We start from the raw sequence: 17,843 nt of genomic DNA on the forward strand, positions 1-17,843 counted from the left end.
ATCATCAGCAGATTGACAGAGCAAATATATATGTCAGTTATTTATCTGATAACTTTCATAAAGCAAATAAGAGTAAACTACATCGTGCAAAACATTCATATAAAAAATGAAGTATAAAAACGGTTTGTGAATTGGGCTGTAAGCTGCTCGGCATTAAGTTCCTTAAATTGCAAAGCTGGAAGAAATGAAAATATATTTCATGGTACTTGGGAGACACTCCTCCTTATTTTAAAAGGAACTATCATCTCACTGTATTCATGAAGCGTCGTTCCCCTGCTAATTGTGTCACGTTTTGCTACAGCAAGGAGCCTGTTGTTAAGTGATACCCCACGCACAGGCAAGCAGCGATGTTTATGTAGATTGATTACATCGTATTTGACAGTCCATGCACGATGGGACAGATGCTTTAAGAAGTTGCCCTCCTCCCCAGCGTCCCGCCCCCACCTGGAGAGCCGCTTTGCAGACAGTGATCGCGCAGTGTGCTTGTAGGATCACCGCTGGGGAGATCTGCACGGTGAGCAGCCAAACGATCGGAAAGCTGTAGATCCTCTCCAGCAGGGTAATTCCTGGTCAGGAAAAGCAGCACCACAGTAGCCATAATCTGGAATACAGTGGGAAGGGCAGGGTGAGACAAGACCGATTTCATGCAGTATTACCCGCTCTAATGATATCCGTGCATTGATGGGAAGGATTGCAAAACTATACGGATTCTAAAGCCGTACAAATCAAGACTGGTCGTGTCCTGCGGAGCCCCCACTTCAAGCAGCACCTGCTGCAATCTGGCGTGTGTAAGGTAAAGGGTTGGGGTCTGCTGGGGTAGTTTGAGCTGTCCAATTCGGGGCATGAGACTGCTGCCTGAAGGATATGTTTATGTGTTTGTCTTATTAATGAATTAGTGACTTGATAGAGAGTCACACTGTCGCACAATTACATTGGACTACACACTGTCGCACAATTACATTGGACTACACACTGTCGCACAATTACATTGGACTACACACTGTCGCACAATTACATTGGACTACACACTGTCGCACAATTACATTGGACTACACACTGTCGCACAATTACATTGGACTACACACTGTCGCACAATTACATTGGACTACATATTACACGACTCTGTTTTATATATAGGCTAAAGCACTGGAACCAAAACTTTCTCAGTTTGAGGCACTCTTAGGGTCTCCATATTTATTTCAAGGCATCCCCTAAGCCAAAATAATTACTAAGTAGTCCCCCACCTTGCTTGCCACCAGCCCAGGCCACGAGATCTCTGTGGAGCTCCAGGGAGCCATGGCACACAGTTTGGAAACCGTTGTGCTAATTGTTTTTAATCATTGCAAATGGCAGTAATGATTCAAGTTTGGCTTATGTTAAGTTGTTTATGCTTATTGAATTATGTATTTTTTTGTATTTAAATAGTATGCATTTTTTTTATTTGGTCGTTTTACTTTAAGTGGCTGGGTGCTGAAAATTTTTGACAATTTACTTCTTTCAAACCTTTCCATACCTTTGGAAGTCTCTGAGGTGGATGGAGACAGTAGCAAATTAGTGTATCTGGCGTCTAATGCCACCTTTTTCATTGCACCCAGTGCTATGATCTGCCATAATCCAGTAGTCCATTTGTGTATAGCTTGTGTTGTATTTGTTTATTTTTATTTTTTTTAACTTTGCTGCTTTCGGTCATATAGACAATTTTATGTGGTGCTTATCTACATTACTGTGTTAATATACTGTGACTCTTTATTGGATAGTGGATGTAATAATAATACTAACAGTTTTTAGTGCCAGTACAATAAAGTACTTTACTGATGTATTCATTTATTTATATTGGTTGTTCAGTAAATGCCCGTTGTTTGATAAAGCCATGGCTCATTTGTTCATTTGTTGTAGATATGTGTTGATTTCATTGTTCATGTGCTTTAACTAACAAAGACTTAAATACTGTTTGAAGTCTGTGCCAAAAAATTGCATCAAAATTTCTACTTTTCTGTTGTGACTCTTGGAGACCCAGGTTGCTCAGTTGCAATGGATATTACACCAGTGACAATACACTGGGGCCTATTTATTCTTGCTTCTGTTCATGAAAATGCCCTAAAAAGGGCTGCCACCGCACATTAAAGTACCATGCCCATTTATTGCAGCAGATATCGTAGATATCATCTGCTGCTTTACATTTTTCTTCGAAATCCAGAGCAGTCCCCATAAATGTCTATGGAGACTGCCATATATCACAATTTAACAAGTTCTAAAAATCTTGGATGTTATCTTGAAAATCTTGAATATAACTTTTATTTCTACAAGGCCCTGTTAAATACAGTAATGTTACTGTAGTGATGTCATGTGTAGGTCAGTTGGGGTGAATCACACCTATAAAGTTACTGTCCTAAATGTTGTCAATGTAAAATGACCACTAAATACTGCAATCATGTAAAATAAGTAATTATGATATAACTGGCTCGGGTTCCCATGTGTCCCGGACTTGTTAGGATATTCAAGGTTATTGCTCTTGTAAATATGTGATTTGGAACTCCAGTTGTCTTACAATTTTGGGCTTATGGTACTCTGTAACATAATTTGTTAGTACAGGGTGGTTCAAAAGTCGCAGTACACCCTTTTATTTCAAAAACTCTACAGGAATTGGGCCGATTGGCCGATTTCAAGATGGCGCCCATGTTTGGTACATACCGTAAAAGATAGACCACGTCACCCATACCTTACTGGAGTATTCAGGTTTCCCAATTTCCTGTAGAGTTTTTGAAATAAAAGGGTGTACTGTGACTTTTAAATCACCCTGTATAATATATTACACTTTTGGCGAAAGCATGATGTGTCTTTTGGACATGGACATTGTATAAACTTTGTCTTGCTTGCTTTTATTTAGAAGTATGGGAGCCATAAGGATGGTTATTGAGTAGTCACAGGCTGTTGTGAGCTGCCATGTTGGTCTATTAAAATCCCTGGCTCTATATAGTATATGTTTATTGTGACATTTTGTGTGCCTTAATAGAAATTCAATCTAAAATTGTTGTAAAAGTAGTAATTAAGTTTATTGTTGCAATAATTGACTAGCATGTTAAACGTGTAACTTTATAGAAGTTTACTGTGTTGTTGCAGGAATAAAGCCTAGCATATCACCCACTACAACAGATCACAATATCTTATTTTGATATCATGGAAGCAAGTAACTGTGGTTTGCTCATTGCATAAAGGTCTTGCTTCATCTGTAAAATGTTTGTTTTCTTCAAGCAGTTTTTCAGAACCCTTTTTTCTGTCTGATTTGAGATTTTCCATTCTTTGAAAGAAGTGTTCATAACTTGCGTTTTCCCTGTGTTGTCAAAACATTTACTGTACTGTTTCTGCTACAGATGACTTACAAACCAGTCATCCTTTGTAAGTTCCGGAATAGTATTAGAAAAATGAAAGGTTAATCTAACCCATAAAGGATATTTGAAGAAGTTAAATTATACAGGACTTACTTTTTTTTCTTCTTAGAACAGCTATAAGCAAAAGTCCTTTACTTAACCAATAAATGAAAACAGTAATAAGCTGCTCAACGCAAGCTGCCACAATTCTAAAAGCATATACAACAACACAAGTCACAGATTTATTTAGATGGATAAAAGGATTTCTGTCTTGGGTGCAATGTATAACTGTAGATATTTTTTTTTTTCACCTCCTCTACTTGTCAACTTCCTGCTACTATATTTAATCGCAGTACAACCTTTGCATTATGATAACATCTTTGTGGCTACTGGCATATATAGCTTTATAGTGATCACTTTAACAGATGACATTAAGGAAACAAAAAATGATATTTTAGTAATGCAAAGATGAATGTAACATATTTGAATTTCACATAAATTAAATATTTATTTTTACTTCTAATGTTCAAAATATTTAAATGTTTTGGGGTTTGCAGTTTTCCCCTCTTTCTGCTGTCACCTCCCACCTAGTGGTAGGCATATCTGTATGCAAATGAGGAGAGGGGAGGTTCAGCAGCAGTCGAATAGTGTATAGCAGTGGTTCCCAAATTGTGTGCCGTGGCTCCCTGGGGTGCCGCGCCAATCTCACAGGGGTGCCTCGGCCAGGGCCGTTTGTAAACAAGGCAGGGGGCTTCTTGTAAAATATTTTGGCTTAGGGGTGCCTTGAAAAAATTATGGAGACCCTAAGGGTGCCTCGAATTGAGGGAGTTTGGGATCCACTGGTGTATAGTGACTGAAGCCATTTGCCACTGTGTTTTGGGAATGGAAGTTAAAACCATTTATCTTTCTTCTTACCCATAGCCATCAAGACAAATTTATCATGTTTCACAGTTGTCAATTTTCACTAGTGTATTTGTGATTGTTCCAATGCTTTGGTACAAGCTAGCGGACAGCAATGTGTTGTTTTACACTCCAGCTGAGCTAACCATACTTAACAGATAAGATAAAACCAGAGAAGTGTGTTTTACTTTAAAAGCAAATACATTTTTTTTTCTCATGGTTTCCACCCCCCCAAACATCACCTATCCCATCACCACCAACAATAGAGTTTGTCCTTGACCTGATAAGGGAATCTTTTGAAGCTCTTACCAGTTATTGACCATTATTATGTTATCTTATGTTAGGTATTTATAATTTATATAGGTTTGTGTACACTGCAGAGTTGCTGCATCATGTGTGTGTTCAACTTTTATTTTTATCTGTCCCTGCAACTTTTATTTGCTTTGTGTAGTTAATAAAAAACACATTTTCTTGGTCAAATCCAACTTTTGGAAGTTTTGTGGTATTGTGAAATTGAACTGGAGACAGATATGAGAAGACTAATTGATTTGGTTGAAATAAACTTCAGTTAAATCTGTAGCATAATACTTTGTTGACATTGATACCATTGCCAATAATATCACTCTTGCAATACTGGCTTTTGTTTAGAGGATTTGGTGACTTTCCACTTAGTTTTTTTGCTATTTGTGTACATGGCCAAATTGAAGGGTTATGCATGCTCCTGTGATTTGAAACAGACACACAGTATAGTAGTGTGAACAATCCAAAATAACAGTTTCTAAAAGCTTAAACAGAAAACAAAAACATTATAGTTACCTCTTAAAGGACTAACCAATCTAAAAATGTGAAATGGGCTACTAAAAGAGCTTCTATTACCAAATATGCCCAATAAATGTTTAGGAACGGTTTCTGTAATAAATCATTAATCATCGTGTGTGTGGGGGGGGGGGGGGGAGTATTTTCTGTTTGTGTTTTTTTTTTTGCATTTATTTCACAAATGTTAATATCAATAAACAAAATAAAAACAGTGCAGGCATAATTTTATACTGTCATGTATGGTTGAACAAAAGAACATGCATTTAGTAGGAAAGCATTGTTTAATTACGTTTTAGCAGCATATTGTAGTGCAAACCCTCAGTAAACTAACTGAATGATGCTGTAAGCCTTTCAGAACCAAAAATGGAATTAGTAATCATTGATGTAGATAAAATGTTGCCGACAATATCAAATTACAACTTCAGTAACACCTTTACTTATATTCCTGAAAAATACAATATTCCATTTAATTGAGTATACTTATATTTTCGTTATACTAGCCATTCAAATTGTAACTTTGGGGATGTATAGAGCACTCAGTGGCCCCCTTTATTAGGAGCACCTGCTTGTTAATGCAAATATTACATCAGCCAATCGTGGCGGCAACCCTGTGCATACAAGTATGCAGACCTGGTCAAGAAGTTCAGTTGTTTAGACCAAATGCCAGAATGGGGAAGAAATGTGATTTAAGAGACTGCTGAGCTCCTGGGATATTCATGCACAACAGTGTCATAAAGTGGTGCGCAAAAAAACATCCAGTGAGTGGCAGTCCTGTGGGCAGAAACACCTTGTTAATGAGAGATCAGAGGGGAATGTCCAGGCTGGTTTAAGCGGAATGTGGTGGAGTGGGAGATATTATATATAACAAACAACTTAATCTCTGGTGCTAATAGGATGTAAATGCAAAATAAAAGAGAACCTCGGTATTGCTAATAGGATGTAAATGCAAAATAAAAGAAAACCTCGGTATCGCTTTTAGTAACACAATTTTGTGGTTGTTGTAACGATATTAAACCCATTATTCGGTGATTCTGCGCAACTCTGTGTTTTTCCTTTGCTATATAATATATATACTCAAATTTTAACATAGCAGTCGTCTTCCCTGCGAGGGGGGAGACGTGTGCAGCAATCAATATCTGTTCTTAAACACAACGGGCCTGATTCATTAAGGATCTTAAATGAAGAAGTATCTTATTTCAGTCTCCTGGACAAAACCATGTTACAATGCAAGGGGTGCAAACTAGTTTGCTATTTTGCAAATAAGTTAAATACTGTCTGTTTTTTCATGTAGCACACAAACACTTGATAGTTTATTTGTACACTGAAATTTAAAGTTGATATTTGTGTGCTACATGAAAAAACAGTCAGTATTTAACTTATGTGCAAAATAGAAAACTAGTTTGCACCCCTTGCATTGTAACATGGTTTTGTCCAGAAGCCTACTTTACTAAAAAAAAATTTTAGTTCACTTTCTTTGATGAATCAGACCCAACATACCAAATGTCATTGAAATGTTCATATTCTATTAAATATGCCAAAGATGTTCTTACTTCATCCACCCATCACTTCCTTACTTGTATTCGCATCAAAGTGATCACAACATTGAAATAGTTTATGGAAAATTGAGTATGCCTATGGGTCTTTCCAGAAAGTCCTGCTGTAGCAATTTTCTGATGGTCTTCTAATGATCCCTGTTTCCGCTTTTTCCGGCACAGTGGAATTAAAGGGAACTGTAGAGTTTGCTCACACCAATGCATTGTGACACTTGAACCAAAACACATTAAAAATTAATCTACAAAAGCACATGCATTTTTGATGTGTTGAACAGGATGCTAATAAATTGTTTAAAAGGAAAAAAACCTACATTTCAAGCATTAATTGGTGCAGTGAAACTGCATTCCAAACACATTGGTGTGAAAGAGCCTTTAATGCATCCAATTCCCCAGATGGCCACATCTCTTATTTGGATGTAATAGTTTGTGGACAGATACGAAAGATCTTTATGTTCAACCTGCTGAATTGTTAGCAGGGTGAGATGCGATGATTGCCCAATAGAAATTAGTGTCTCCTAACTGACATCTGCTAGTTCCTGATCAGATATTGATCATTGGTCTCTTTTTGCCCATACATTTGTGTTCATTTCGCTCTATGCCTATTTGACCTTTAAAATGTCAGCATAGATGTGCACTTTCCATTGAGCCAACCACGTCCTACAGCTTTAGTGCTTCCCATGTTTTATTGATGTCTTGACTTAGCTACTTATTTGTTGGTGTCACTATGCGCTCACCATTTTAACAGTAGAAGTTTGGTTTCAAATTGTAAAACCCTAAAAGGCCAGCTTCAATTTTAAGTATAATCTGCGCAGTGTTCCAAATTAAATTCCTATTTGTTTTGCACGAAGACTGAATAGTGTATCTTTGATTTCTAGATGAAGATTGCACTGTTTGGGTTCAGTTTGTCATGGTAGAAGTGACACATATTTTGTGTTGACATTACTAATTCATGTGGTCTTGCTCCAGTGGTTACACAGAGTGATAAACTTAAAATATCTGGGGCAGAATGACCTTACAAGATGTCGGTTGATGACTGAATATATGTCAAATCTCAGTAAGGAAAGCATTTAATGTAGAAAATGGTTGTTAAACAAAGCACACAATGGGAATTCTTTAAGGTCATTAAATGTTAGGTGCTGCTTTCTGCTCCCAAAAATGTCTGTCTAATACTAGTAACCTGGTACATTATTAAGACCTTGGCAGTGGAGGAAGGAAACCCCAAGTATGTTTATACATATAGTATACATGAGGGGAAGGATGGATCCCCCACTAGATACAGGTTTGCAAAGTACAGATTATAACTTTAAGTATGCAGGAAACTGAAAGGTCACATTTTTGGTGAAACAAATTTCTTTTTTCTTTATTCTTATTAGATTTAGAAGCAATTTTAATAATAATGGATCAAAGCCAATTTGTTCCATAGAATATTATTTATAAAGAGATGACATATTATGCAGCACTGTGCATTGAGGGGGTCATAATACAAACAAATGAAATACAATGTCATAAAACAGAAGGTAAGAGCCTATATACTACATTAGGTGTGAGGGACAATTGATCCAAAAGGCAGCGGAATAACAATTGTTGCTGTTGGGGAAAGCGTATTTGTCTACTGCTCAGCAGAAGCAGCATCAGCCACCAATATTAAAGCAGTGATTGGCTGTTGGCATTTCTGTGCAGCTACCATTGGTGCGGTACAGGGTGGGAGAGGGGCGGGGGTGAGACACAGTGGAAGGTGGAGGCATGGAAAATGAATCTGATATAAACATCATAATGCAGTGTGCTGATATATTTTTGCAACCGTGACAGTCCTTTACCATTTCTATTTAATCTATTTCCTGTTCTGGTTCTGGAGAAGGCTTTTGTGCTGCACTTGGTACTATTATGGTTATTAGCAAACTCTGAGTAGCTGTGTGCAAGGTATATTTTTTTTGGATCATTCTCGCTACAGGACACTTGTTCCCTATATTCATCATCATCATTTATTTATATAGCACCACTGATTCCGAATCGCTGTACAGAGAACTCATTCACATCAGTCCCTGCCCCAATGGGGCTTACAGTCTAAATTCCCTAACACACACACACACACACACACACACACACACAAGGGTCAATTTGTTAGCAGCCAATTAACCTACTAGTGTGTTTTTGGCGTGTGGGAGGAAACCGGAGCACCCGGAGGAAACCAGGGAGAACATTCAAACTCCACACAGATAAGGCCATGGTTGGGAATTGAACTCATTGATAGCCACCGTGCTGCCTAAGTTGCGGCTGCTGCCAAAGAAGGTTGCAGTGGAGGAACAGAGGTGGCTCACTGGGTTCAGCACCTGAACTGAGATGATAATCCAGTAGATCTATGGAACCACCCTGCCCTGAGTTGATTACACTCCTATGCTACACTTTGTAACCTCCCACTGCATTTACAAATGTACGCCTGTTTTTATAATTGTGAGAAGATAATTAATGCACAGGGATGACCTGTAGAACAGGCCCATGCCTTTCTGACACACAGAAAACCATGACATTTCTTCATAAATTATTTAAATTGTTTAAAATGATAACTTGAATCAGATATGCTGTTGTGAACATAGCACCAATTATTTTATTCTAAGCCCATTAGTGTATTTATAGAACCAGTAAACAGTTTGCCAAAGGATACCAGGTAAACATAATGTAAATGGCAAGAACAGGGCTTGCATCAGACAGAAGTGTTACTGTATGTCATGAAGTATAGCAGAAATGATGATTGTACATCATTGAAAGGCAAGGACCTACACTTTAATAATTTGCCTTTACTTTTGTTTTTGAGAGACAAAGAAATGGACTTGTGAAAATAATGATTTTAGAACATTATAGCAGGATTTTGCAAGCATTTATTTTACTTGTTTAATTTGGCGACAACAGTAGTGGCAAACATGATTGTAATAGATGTACTAGACTCTGGAGTAATAATTTGACAACTATGTTCTCCTTGTGACTTTGTGGTTTGCTTCTAGTACATAAATTTCTTTAAATCGCTTAAGCTGGGTACACACTACAGGGTTTTTGTCCAATAATCGGCTCAACCAGCCGACATACGACCGTTCGTTCAAAAGTCGGGTCAGTGTGTGCAGTGACACGATGGTTGAAAGTCTGCCCAAATGGACGATTGTGTCCTCATTTGGTTGGTCGTACCGTTAAATATTTTCGTTCCAATCTCCTTTCCGTTGTGTAGTGTGTGTGTGTGTGTGTGTGTGTGTGTGTAGGTTTCCGACTGATCCACGACAGTGAGTGTGAATTTACAATCATTGTTCATGACAACATGGCTGTAAAAAGTCGCTAACGGGACACCTGCTCTTCCCTTTATTGTCTAAAACAAGGCTAGTGTGTATGCAGTCCATGGACCGAGCGATCGGACCATCGATCGGGTGTAAAATCGATCGGCATAAAAAGTTGGTGGAAAATTCTGTAGTATGTACCCAGCTTTACACAGGCAGTGCTTAATGTTGACTAAAGTGAAACGTACAAGGTATGTGTTAAGGTGCTGTGCTTACTAGGCTGTATGCACTTTTAAATCTAGATGCCACCTAGCTCACAGGAACCCATTTTTAATACAAGAAGTGTGCTGTTCCTCAGCATCTTAAGAAGGAGCAGCTGTCTGTTTGGCTGATCCCATTACATGCCTCTGAAATAGGTGACAGTCTGTTTGCCTTCGGGAATTACAGATTAAGATGTGATCTGTTGGGGGGGTTGAGCTATGAAAGGTCAAAGGTTCAGTCTCCCATTGTATTTCCAGAAAGTACAATGTAACATAACGAACATAATTACCATTTCTCAGACAAACTTGATTATATCTTGATTTATAAAATCCTTACTAAACTTTCTACATTTGCGGTTTATATAGTTGTAAATATGTAATTTTTTGTCAGTGTGTCTTTGGAGCATATTTGAAATGTAGAGAGGTTAAATATTCTAAATCTACTGTGTGGACCTAGCATTAAGTGTTTATTATTTACCACTCCAACTTTGTGTTACGATAAGCTTTATATATGTGGTAACTACATGTTTATGGGTCACAGATGAGTGAAGAAAGTGTAAGATGCTGTAGATTTCCTTTGGATGTTTGGTCACTAAAATATGATTTGAGGCGTAACCCTTGGACATTGATCGAGGAATCTCCCCTTAACTTTTGTCCCAAAAAAACCTACAAAAGATTTAATGGAATGCATAGGTCTGTAGAAAGTGTATGTTGGCCATGTCTTTAGTTTGTGTGGTATAGTTACTTATTAATAATAATGCTAATATTGCTATCAGTATACATAAGGTGTCACTAAGCCTTCCATTGTCGCCACATATTTTCAAGGCTAACTAATGATCTGCATGAACACTGGCATGTTGACAACTATTGGCAAGGTAAATTTGTTTTGGAAATTTTATGGCGATATTGTCCAACTGATAGAAAAATGTGACAAGGGTGAAGATGATATGTTGGTCTGTCTGCTTTTGTTTAAATTGGGTTTCTACTTTTTGCTAATTTTGAGGTATTGATGTTGATGTTTAAAAATGTAACATTGAAGCCTGAGTCAAAATAGATCTTCTCTCCACTTTCCTTTTTGAGGAAGATTTTTATGTCCCTCCTTGAAGGGGGTGGGGGCGGGGCAGAAAAATGGCCCCAAGTTTAATGCTAGAGGACCTTTCTTCATCCATCTGGTGAGGGGTGGGAACAGGGCTGCCCCCATGCCGTTGATGTTTAAGTAGGTTTGGGTAATATGGCTCTCCTGTTGTTGTGGAACTATAAGTTCCAGTAAATGTATACTGGGACTTGTAGTTACACAACAGCTGGAGAGCCACAGGTTGCCTGGATCTATTACAGATGAAAAAGCAAAAAAATAGAGATAAACAAAACAATCCCCAGGAGCATCTTTTTTGTTTTTTAAATGCTGTTTATTACACCCCAAAGTACCTATATTGGCTTACATTGAAAGCTTTACATACATGAGAAGGTGGTGGGAGAAATATTTAAACTCATAAGAACTTTTGTGGTGCTCAAAACACAATAAAAAGCAAAGTGGAAGAAAGACATAAAGTTAAAAGCAAGTGAAATAAGAGCATTGTAAGTAAGTTGATTGACTGCATTTTTTTTTTTTTTTGTCCCAGCTTTACTAAAGGTAAGCAGTGAGTTATTCTTGGATAACCATTCTGTTTGGAGTGGAGTCTCCTCAAATAATGGTAACCTGCCCTGGTGAGCTAGTATAGAGGCTTGTGTGTGTGTGTGTGTGTGTGTGTGTGTGTGTGTGTGTGAGAGAGAGAGTGTTTTGTGGACCTTTATGTTGTCTACACAAGGTCCCACTTATTTCCTGAACCACCACACCACCAGGATGGCTAGTGGGATGGTTTCAATTTGTAGAGGGATCTACTCTCTGGTCTCATGTCCATTAAACACAGCCCTGCTCTGACCAGCATAAAATGTAGTCCCTTTAATAAGATAGCACACAATAACCAGGTCTTACACTTGTAAGGCTGCACTGGTCATTGTATATCTGTGAATTTCAATTGCTTGTTTGCCTAAATGATCTCCAGAGTGGTGGTATTGCTAACAATATCTATATTTTAGGTCAGACACTTTTAGAAATGTGTGTAGAGTTTAATAACCACTTTGGCTGCGTAGAGGCTGGAAATAAAGGATGTCACTATATGTGGGATACAGTAGGGTAAAAAAAGAAAATCATAACCCCACTATACCACCCTATAGGCGCTATAGATGATGAATAGTCTCTAAGGAAGGGTCCACTTTGTGCAGAATGCAGCAATGTCCACACATAAAAACTTCAATTTGGGGATGACTTGATTCTTAGTTCATACGATAAGTTTAATGACTATTGTTCCATTTGGTTTAGATGGTTAGAATTCCAAGAGTCTGGAAGATACGCTGCCTTACCGTGCCTGGCAGCACGGTGGCTAAGTGGATAGCACTTCTGCCTCACAGCACTGGGGTCATGACTTCAATTCCCGACCATGTCCTTATATGTGAGGAGTTTGTATGTTCTCCCCGTGTTTGCGTGGGTTTCCTCCGGGTGCTCAGATTTCCTCCCACACTCCAAAAACATATTAGTAGGTTAATTGGCTGCTGTCAAAATTGACCCTAGTCTGTGTGTCTGTCTCTGTCTGTGTGAGTGTGTGTGTATGTTAGGGAATTTAGACTGTAAACTCCAATGGGGCAAAGACTGATGTGAATAAGTTCTCTGTACAGCGCTGCGGAATCAGTGATGCTATATAAATAAATGGTGATGATGATGATAGTCCTCCTTCTGTTATTCCATTGAATTGTGTCTATTGCTCATTTTTGAATGGATCTTTGCTCTTAGGTCCCTTCCCATCCCTTTGCTTACCTCTTTTTTCTTTCACTCTGTTATATAATTTCTCTCTCTTCCCCCTTTCCTCTTCTCTCTCGCTCTCTTTTCTCTTCTGTCAGAACTTTTAAGTAATACTAATGTTTAACATACAGAGGCAATTACCTATGCAAAGGCGAAACATATAACTCTGATAGTTACATGCGGGTTAATTTAACACTAAAATGAATAATACCTATCGTGGTTATGTTCTCCATGTACTTTGATAATTGTCATCACATGTGATTGCCCTTGTTCTTTACGAATGTATTTCTGCAATTGTATTCAATAAAAAGATATTGTATAAAACAAAACAAACTTCAATTTGCCAGTATACTGAGCAGTGTGAATGATTCACAGGTGTTGGTAACTATGTAAATCGTTACTCGCGAATACTGTAGTGTTCAATAGAAGAACCGACTTCCGCTAGATCCTCAGTGCTAATAAATATTGAATGCGTCCTGAACAGATGTATTAAACAATTCCAATCTCCAATACGAGTGAAAATACAGCGGATAGTTCTTTAGCAAGTGGCAGATAGAAGAAGCCTCTGAGGTAAATGAGAAACTTGTCTCTTCGTAAGTTAGTGCCTGTAGTGCACATTACATTCACACATTCAAAAACCACTTGATACAGCTGGAGAGTGCTTAATGTTCAGGAGCTCCAAAGTGTTCAATATCGCATTTTGTCATACGTGACCGGATGACATCGGGACTATAAGCACTGATTAGCTTACCGGCAGGGGATCCTCTCCAATCAAAAATAATATTTTTATTCAAATCAATAAACAGGAATATGGACCTTGACGGGTTTCAGTGCTATATGCACGATCATCAGACGGATAGGGGTGCCCAATATATACATAGGCGATATATGCAAACTTTTGTGGCCTCCTATATTAAAATGGCAACTAGAGTAAGTCCATCATATTCAGTGTATAGAGAAGAGGAGAGGAGGGACGCGGCGCCGCGGTCACGTGAGTATTTTTTTTTTTTTTTTTTTTTAATATTGGTCCAGCTCCCCCCACCAACGATCTGACAATAATAATAACAACCAATAATGGTTTGTTCTTGGCATAGGAGAAAAAAACAACTTTTTTATTTATTTTTTTCCTCCACAACTCCTCTTTATAAAAAGCACCAATCATATTCTCTGTTAGCATCTTTTAAAGGTAAGGTAGTAGTATTATTATTATAGATTTCTAAGGTGCCACAGTGCTTTGCAGCGCCATACAGTAGTGAAAACGGAGACATACAAGGTAGATAAAATAAATGCAAACATGAAAACAAAGGGTATGGAGGACCCTGCTAATTAGCTTACATTCTAAGTGGAAGAGGGCACAGCTGAAACAAGAGGAGCAAATGTGGTTCAGAGTAGAGATTGGGACAGCTGTGAGGGTGCATTAGTGTGAATAGTGTTATCGGGGATAAGGTCACCTTTAAAAAAGATGGGTTTTCAAAGAGCATCTAAAGATTTGAAGGCTGTGGGAAAGTCAGATTGATTGTGGTAGGGAATTCCATAAGTGGGGAGTAGCACGGTAGAAGTCTTGTAGGTGGGAATGAGAGGTAGCTACATTATACGAGACAAGGTGTAGGCCAGAGGTAGATATAAGCGGGCGGGAGGGGGAGTTTTAATGTGAGATTTGAGATGTATGCAGGGATAGTGTTGAGGGACTTGCAAAGTGGTGCAGCAGATGTGGAGCAGTCAATGTGGAAGATCAGTCTTGCAACAGCATTTAGGATGGATTGAAGTGTGGATATATGGGTATCGGGAATGCCAGATAGTAGGAGGTTGCAATAGTCAAGAAGGGAGATGATGAGAGAATGGATAAAAGTTTTGGTAGCATGTTGAGTAAAAAAAGGGTGTATTCTGCCAATGTTTTGAAGGTTGAGTCGACGGGACTGGGAGAGAGTCTGAATGGGAAGAATAAAGCGGAGGGTGGAGTCAGCTGTGCTAACAAGGCAACGGGCTTGGGAGACTGAGGAAATTGTGTTATTGACAGATTCGAGGGCAGGTGGTGACTCTGACAGGAGGGAAGATAGTAAGCTCTGTTTTGGACATGTTGAGCTTTAGGTTGCGTTGGGACATCCATGTGGAAATAACAGAAAGACAGTTGATTACACAAGATAGTATGGAAGGAGAGAGTTCAGGGGAAGAGAAAGATTTGGGTGTCATCAGCGTAAAGGTGGTATTGGAGGTTGAATGAGCAAATTAGTGCCCCAAGAGAAGAGGTGTACAATGAAAAAATTAAAAGGCTAATAACAGAACCCTGCGGAACCCCAACAGATAGTGGGATTGGAGGGGGTGGGGGGGTGTGCCAGAGGTAGAAACACTAAAAGAGCGGTTCGATAGGTAGTAAGTGAACCAATGGAATGAAGGCCAATGGAATGAAGGGGGTGATCAACATGTCAAAAGCAGCAGAGAGGTCCAGAAGAATGAGAGCGAAGAAATGACCCTTAGACTTTGAGTAAGTAGATCATTGATCACTTTTGTGAGAGCAATGTGCAATATGATATAGCACGTGCCCTTGTGTATTTGTAAGTTTGCGAGCAGGGTTCTCTTACCTCTCTGTCTGTATGTATTACCCAGTATTGTTTTCTTAATGTTTGTTCCCAATTCTAAAGCGCTACGGAATTTGCTGGCGCTATATAAATAAAAGCAGTTTCAGTGTAATGTTGGGGAGGAAGCCTGATTGCAGAGAGTCGAGAATGGAATGAGAGAAGAGAAAGTGAGACGGGCGTTTAGTGTACAAACGCTTAAGTACTTTGGAGGTAAAGGGGAGGAGAGAAATACGGCGAGAGGCTGGAGCGAGAGATGGTTTCTTTAAATTTGGTGAGATGAGCGCATGTTTAAAGAGGAGATGGAAATGTGCCAGTGGAGAGACAGGTTGAAGAGTTGGATTAGAGGTGGGCATTTAGTAGAGGAGAGGGAGCCGAGCAGTTTGGAGGTAATAGGGTCAAGGGGACAGGTTGTACGGTGAAATGAGTGCAGAGACTTTGTCTTAAGTTACTGAAGAGAATGAATTAAGAGTGGATTGAAGAGTGTAAGTAACGGTGGGGAGAGTGTGTGGAGTGAGTGGAAATTGGCATGAAGAAATATCTTGTTGAATGGTGTTGATTTCTTTTTTTTTTTTTTCTTTTCTTCTTTAAAATACATGGCAAACTCATGGGCTGTGAAGGGGGAGGAAATGCAGGTGGGCCGAGAAGCGAGTTGAAGGTGGCAAAGAGGTGACGTGGGTTAGAAGACTGGGTGGATACTACAGATTTTAAGAATGTTTGTTTGGCAATTGACAGGGCAGTGCTGTAAGATGAAAGGATGAATTTATAGTGGAGGACATCGGAATCGAAGCTAGATTCACTTCAGTGGTGCTCTACAATATGGGAGCACTTTTGCAGGTACCGGGTCTGTTTGCTGTGCCATGGTCGGGGTTAGGATTGTCAAAAACTATATGTAGTAGCTGGAGCTGCATTGTCTAGGGCTGAAGTGAGTGTTTGGTTATAGAAAGAGACAGCTTGATGAGGACAGGACAATGCAGTCATTGGAGGAAAGAGTTGTTTTAGTGACAATGAGAAGTGGATTGGGTTAAGAGTACTTAGGCTACCTTGATTCATAGTGATTCCAAATGGTGTTAGCTAGACTAGGTACCGTTCCTTAAAAATATGAGGGAGGTGACAAACTGTTCTCTTTTCATTTGCTGTACTAAGCAAAGTTTCTGTTATCCCAATACCATTACATTCTTATCTAAAGATGGAGGGGTGAGTATTCTAGTCCTGGGACTGATTGTTTTGAATGGTTGTTTTAGAAATAGTGTGTTTATTTTATTCTATCCTAATAATATGAGGTAAATAAACCAGTGGACAAAATGGACCTTAGTCTTTGTGTGCGTGGTAGGATGTTTTAGATTGTAAGCTCCAAATGGATAGATACTGAGGTGATTTATAACCTATTTTCTGTACAGCTCTGCATAATATGATTGCAGCTATAAATAATCAAATATTGACAAATCTTCTTGAATGATAATGACACAAAGCTAAACCTGTGCAATCTTTAGATGCCAAATTATTTAGTGCAAAGTCAAATGAACTATTGCCTTTATTGCATCCATTTTCTCCAGTATGGTTTTGTTTTGTTTTTTGTATTTATTACAGTTGAGGTATCACCTAATTAATCCCCAGTGCTGATTGATGGGGCTTCCAGCCTGGCTCTCACCCTACTTACTACAAGTTAGAATGTTGGATTCTCCCAGAAAAATCACTGTGACTCCGTGACAGTGTGGCTTATTCTGTTATCTACTTTTGGTAGGTACTACATGCTGCATACTGGGAACACCCCACAAGTCCTGTCGTTTTGAAGATGCTCTGACCCAGTTGTTTAGCCATCACAATTTGACCATTGTCAAATTCTCTTGGATCCTTACGCTTGCTCATTTATCCTGCTTCCAAAGCATCACCGTCAAGGACTGACTGTTCACTTGCTGCTTCATATATCCTACCCCTTGACAGGTGCCATTGTAACGAGATAATCAATGTTATTCACTTCACTTGTCAGTGGTTTTAATGTTGCAGCGCTGTATGAAGACTGTTACACAGCACTATGTGGCAATGGTAATACACCCTGGGGTAACCAATCCAGGTTTGTTCACAAATCTTGCATGTGAAATCAGTCACAATCACAAAAGAATGGGCAGCAATTTGTGAAATGCAGAACAAGGCAAATGAATTGATTTTCACTAAGGGTAGAATTTCTGCCTGCACATCCAGCCAGTATAGATGATGGTGACTGCCTGTCCAGTGTTCTGTGTTTAGAGAAGTGCTAGTGAATGACTGGAAATCCCT

The 17,843-nt window shown here is 38.9% G+C and overlaps 1 protein-coding gene across 1 annotated transcript in view; it reads left to right on the forward strand.

The window, feature by feature from the left end:
- Positions 1–298: 298 nt before the first annotated feature.
- Positions 299–17,843, forward strand: part of GREB1L (GREB1 like retinoic acid receptor coactivator) — a 109,654-nt gene continuing 92,109 nt past the window's right edge. The window contains exon 1 of the mRNA XM_075213393.1: positions 299–793. The gene's annotated coding sequence lies outside the window, so the exon portion shown is untranslated. The remainder of the gene's footprint in view (positions 794–17,843) is intronic.

The sequence above is a fragment of the Mixophyes fleayi genome, chromosome 5 (assembly GCF_038048845.1).
Source record: "Mixophyes fleayi isolate aMixFle1 chromosome 5, aMixFle1.hap1, whole genome shotgun sequence".
Taxonomy (NCBI): domain Eukaryota; kingdom Metazoa; phylum Chordata; class Amphibia; order Anura; family Limnodynastidae; genus Mixophyes; species Mixophyes fleayi.